Source organism: Rhinolophus sinicus, chromosome 2, assembly GCF_057876585.1.
Source record: "Rhinolophus sinicus isolate RSI-liver-muscle chromosome 2, RSI-T2T, whole genome shotgun sequence".
NCBI lineage: Eukaryota > Metazoa > Chordata > Mammalia > Chiroptera > Rhinolophidae > Rhinolophus > Rhinolophus sinicus.
Genome location: NC_142502.1, coordinates 56683165 through 56689164, shown reverse-complemented (window position 1 = coordinate 56689164; position 6000 = coordinate 56683165).

Below are 6000 nucleotides of genomic sequence, written 5' to 3'. Positions count from 1 at the left end.
GGGGGGGGAGAGGGGGAGATTAAAAATATAAATAATAAAATGGCAATAACTACATATCTACAATTGCTTTCAATGTAAGTAGATTAAATGCTTTAATCAAAACCAGGGTGGCTTAATAGTTAAGAAAACAAAACCCTTACAATTACATATGCTACCTACAAGCGACTCACTTCAGATTGAAAGACAGACACAGACTGAAAGTATGGGATGCAAAAAGTTATTTTATGAAAATAGAAACAAACCAACAAACAAAAAGCTGGGGTAGCAATACTTATGCAGACAAAATAGATTTAAAACACAGGCTATAACAAGAGACAAAGAAGGACCCAGTAATCCAACTTCCTGATATTTATTCAAAACACTACTCTGAGGGGACATGGGCATCCATATATTCCTTGCAGCATTGTTTACAATGGCCAAGATGAGGAGGCAGCCTGGGTGTCCATCTGGGAAGAACAGATAAAGAGGAGGTGGTACACATAATACAATGGAATATTGCTCAGCCATGGAAGGGAATGGGTTCTTGCCATCTGCAGTGGCCTGGATGGACCTGAAGGGTATTGTGATGAGTCGAGTATGTCAGACAGTGAAAAACAGATGCAATGTGATTTTGCTTATATGTGGAATCTAAATAACAAAATAAACAAACAAAACAGAAACAGATTCATAGATACAGAGAACATTTTGATGCTTGTCAGATGTGAGCAGGGTTGGGAATATGTGAAAAAGGGAAGGGATTATGAAGCAAAAATTGGTCGTTGCAAAGTAGTCATGGGGATATAGGGTATAGCATAAAGATTGCAGTCAATAATATTGTAATAACTATGTATGGTGTCAGATGGGTACTAGATTATCTGGGTGATATATGGTAGGGGGCTTGGGGGACAGGGTTAAAAAGACAAAGGCATTAAAAAGTACAAATTGTTAGTTACAAAATAATCAGGGGAATGTAAAGTAAAGCATAGGGAATATAGTCAATAATATGGTAATAACTATGTATAGTGCCGGGTGGGTGTGACTAGTCAGGAAGATCACTTTTTAAATTATAAAAATGTCTAACCATATGCTATTCACCTGAAATTAATATAAAATAATACTGAATGTCCACTGTAACTGAAAAATTAAAGAGGGACAGGCGAAGAGCAATAAGTTATCCAAATTTCCAAGTACATTAATTGCATTTCTCTATTTTTATAGACCTAATCTTCTAAAATAAGTAATGATAAAAAATTAGTATTTCTTGTTCCTTCTGTCTTCCTGTTTTACTACATGATTATTTGATATTATTTTGATTATAGTTGGCTTTGTATTATCAAATGGTAGATTACTTATTTGTTCCATTCACTGATTTTCTTTGAATCCTGGTCATTAGATAATGCTTTTATATCCCATCTTCTTTTGCCCTTAATATCCAAATTTTGTTTAGATATATAATTTTTATATTGTAGCGTCTATGAGATTTATATTCTATTATTTGCTCTAATTTTCATATCCTCACATTTCAGATGAACAGTTATATACATTCAATGTGTACAAGTCCTTGATCCAGGATATCTCTTTTATTTATTTCTTAGAAAGCTAAATTCCATTCTCTATTCTAGTGATTTCCTGAAGATGGGTTCATGAGAATAATATTCCCTTAGTTCTTGCATGTTGAACACTGTTTTCACTTGATAAATTTGAAAGGCTGTTCGGCTAAATAGAAAAACAAAACAAAACAAAAACCCTTTATCTTTCACTTTCTTTGGTAACTTTTGGGATTTCTTCCACTGATATTGAATGATTGACTCTGTTCTGCTGTGAATATTGTAGTGAAGAATTATAAGGCCGATCTCAGTATTTTCCTTCTGAAGTTACTTATTGTTTGTCCTTGCATGCCTAAGAGTCTTTATTATAATTAAATTCTAGTTACTGTACTAGAATACATCTTGGTGGTGGTGATTCTGGGGCAGTTTTACCTAGTAATTATTATGACCTTTAAAAATGGAATTTCAAGTCTTCTTTCATTTCAAGAATCTTTCTTTCTTTAATATTAAATATTATATTTAAATACTTAATCTTTCCATTATTTATTTTTGTTCTTCAGGGTCCCTAATTATGTATGTGTTAGATTACCTTTGTCTATGTTACCCATCTTATATGTTTTCTCTATTCCTGTTATCTATTTCCATTTCATTTTGCTGGCCTTTCTCCTTTCTGCCCTCTTTCCCTCACTGTGTTTACCTCAGAGTGTATTTTACCTTGTAATTCCTCCATATTTATTCCTAATTTGTAATGATTTTAATTTTTATTCCACTTCTCTCCTGAGTTTTGTCAGCTTTGGGTCATTAGTTCCTATTGTTTCATAGACATCCCTAAATTCTTGCATTTGTGCCTTGTAGTTCTCATTCATGGAAGCAATTCCTTCATTGCGCCTTCATGAAAATTCATAGCAGAATGTTGGGACAAATTTTTCAACTTCTCCATGGCAACATTGTTACAATGTGTGTTCTTCAACAATTGGTACATTTTGCTGCCCTGTCTTTTTCTATATTATTTTTGTATTGATACTGTTCCGCTTCCTTTTTTATTACTCGTAATTAACCGAGTTTATTTTTTTTCTCAACTAGGTTTCTGGGAAAAGAAAAGGGGAAAACAGTCATCAGAGATTTACAAAGCTTTGGTCTTCTCTGCTACTAAAGAGATAGATAGCTTTTTGCAAATATCACTCTTCTGTTTAATCTTTGTGTAGGTCGGCATTACTTTTGACAGGACATATCCAAGAGGTCTTTTGTCATCAGCCCTACTCACTTCAGTTCCCATATTGATTGCTAAAAATAAGATGCATGTGGTTTATAAATCAAGATGAGCAATTTACCTGCAGGAAGTACTTTTTCTTGGGTTCTGTGAGAGTAGCCACAAGTGAGTCCTCTTTATTTACCCTTGCCATACTTCTTCCTTTCCTGCTTTTGCAACTAGAGACCAATTTCAGTTCCTGGACCCATTGTCGTAACCCAGGAAAAGAGCTTTTGCATTTCACAGTGAAACTCTCATTTTTAGAAATAACATTTTTATTATGCTTTCTAAGATTATATCTTGTATTACTATCTGCTCTTCTCCTCCCTCTTCTGAGACTTCTTCTGGTTAATCTCAGCAGTTCGCACATCCTGTACACACATTTTGAAAACTGCAGATTATATACCTTCTGATTTTACTGAAAACAGAAATTGCAGGGGTTTTTATTGGTTTTGTTTGTTTGTTTTAATTTTTGTTGCTTTGTATATTCTTCAGGAGGAAAAGGGAAACTTGCTGACTTTTGTCACTGTCTTCACTCCAGATTCTGTTCACATATTTAGCAGTCCTAATCATATGTATTGTATAGTACTTGTACATACGTAATTTTTCAGAAGTCTCTATAACCTCAAAGACATTTATTATTCTCTGATTTTCCCCATTGACTTGAGCAAACGATAATTTTAAAACAAGTTTAAGGCTCATCAAATTTTCACTGCCCCCCCCCAATTCCATTTTTTCCTTTTACTACAACAAATTTTACTTTTTGTCCCTAAATGCTCTTTATCCTCTTTTCTTCAACAACTCATATAAGAACTGGCAATAAGCATAGCCTAATAATCTGTATTCTTTTACTGATAATCTTATTAACGCCTATAATTTAATTAATAAATATTTCTTCTTTGGGCTTCAAATTTATCATGGTCATAACATCATTCTTAGTTATTAAGCACTGTTATTAACTCATTTGACTCTAAGTTTCACGAGGGCATAGTTACCAATTTTCTTCACTGTGGTATCCATAGGACCTAACATAGTACCTGCCTGCAAAGGGTATTTATTATACATTCGTTCAGTAAGTAGAGGAATGATATTTCTTTTGCTAACCAATCTCTGTCAGCTGTGAAGAATTTGTTTAAAGACAGGGTTTTCAATCTTTCTGAGTTCAGAAAATTTCAATGTGAGAATTTGTTTTCAACTAAGTAAATACAATGGGTGTGATGTGTCTGTTCATTCGTGGGCCGTGAAAACAATTCACGAGTCAGGTAGAAATATAGAAGGAAGATTTACTAGAGTAAGAGAAGGGTCAGCTGGGCAGAGTCTGCTGGAAACTACCACACACTACTGCATCGAGTCTTTGTTTGGTCTGAAATTTTATATTTTCTAACCAGGAAGTAAATTTCTTCAGCCTGTAGTTGGGGGTAGGGGAAGGTGTGATTAAGCTGGTTATGGCACTCTTTGCATGTTAGGTAGATTTAAGTTGGAACCAACAGAGTGGATCCTATACAGATGCAAAACCTCTTCCAAGTCACAGGGTTAGCATTGGGCGGAAGTAAGTAGAAGCATTGAAACTGGTATGCATAGTAAATGTACAGCAAGCAGAGCCAAAGTAAGCTTTCAAAAAGTCCCAAGCTAAATTACACTTATTAATTTGAGTTATACCAGAGATCCAAATCTCAAAAACAGAAGATTTGGTGCACCAGTACAATCCCCTGTCTTAACAGGGTGTTTAAAATAAAGCTTTTTATTTTATTTATTTGGCTTTCCATGTTGTAATGCTTAACACAGTTTGACACTATTGGAGATGTAGAAGGGAAAGAATATGAAAGGGAAAGAATGTTGTGGTAAAGGTGACAGAAAAGTTTTCACCCAGTCTGAGAATCTAAATTGAAATCCAATTCCTCCAGCAGGAGAACTAGAATGCCCTTCCATCTTTTATCACCCCATTGATTCTTGTCTCTGGCATGCCAAACGGTTGGGGAGCAGAGGCTACAACTCATCTTTCTATGTTCTAAATGTCATCCTTTCTCTGGGCTTTAAGACATTTTAGTTAGCATTTTTTTTCTTTACCTTTTTAAAATAAAGCGAGAGTGTGCAAATATTACTATTACAGTTTAATAATCAAGTAGAGGAGGAAAATAGCAAAAATTCTTAAAGGCAGATCATCTGAAAGGAGGAATGTGAAATGTCCTAAACAGGAATGTGAAAATGAAGGTTCAACGCTTTGTAATCACTCCCTGCCCAAGGAGCCACTAGTATTTGAAAATTTTACTGCTCACTTCTATTAATACAGCAATAGCTGAGAAGACTTAGAATCAAATGAACTATAGGTCTTCACCAACCATTTTCTGTCTATGGTCTTCTCTGAAAGAATAGCATATGGTGAATTTGCATGGTGCAATGCTGAACATCTGGAGACAGTAATGCATGCCTTTTAAAGCTGAGGTTTTTTATGAGCGTTTGATACCTGTTCCTTTGATGGGGAGGTGCTACTCTCATTCAGATATCAGGTAGATGTGAAACCAAATATTTCCACTGGCAGATATACTCCACATGAAAGATTCTAGCAAGTTGAGAATACCTAGACCATTGGGTAATACTTTATTACAAAATTTTTTTTCTCATATAAATGTATATGGGAAGATCTAGAGGCTTTACATCAACATTTGGGTATGCTTTATTGCATTAAAAATGCTTCTCCATATTGCATTTACAATTGAGAGTGCACCTATTTTAACATGAGTACATTCGTTATATAAGGCATACTAAGTTAAAATAAAATGCCTAATTTATTTATTCTAAAAATTAAGATCCTTTTGGTTTTTAAAAACAACTCTTAAGTAACTGACAGACTACTAAAATAAAATGCACACAAGCACATACACACACAAACAAAATCAGAAACTCCCTCTAGGGTGCTCACAGGGAGTAATTTGATCACTTTATGTTATTTGAGGAGAGTTTTATTACTTGCTTTTCCTAGTCTTATACATTTTATGCAAATAATCTATTTACTCCCGGCTTACCCTCAACAACCAAGTAGATATTACGAAACAAAAAAATATGGTTCATAGCAATCAGTCAATAGTGTCCCAATTGTTTTTATATTTACTGAAAATGTGGATTCGCACCCTCTATCTTGTGAGTGTATAGGCGCTAAATACAGTATTTATATTCATGGGAGTCTTTGTAGTTTGCGAATAAATAGGACTATTCATAGCCGAACAG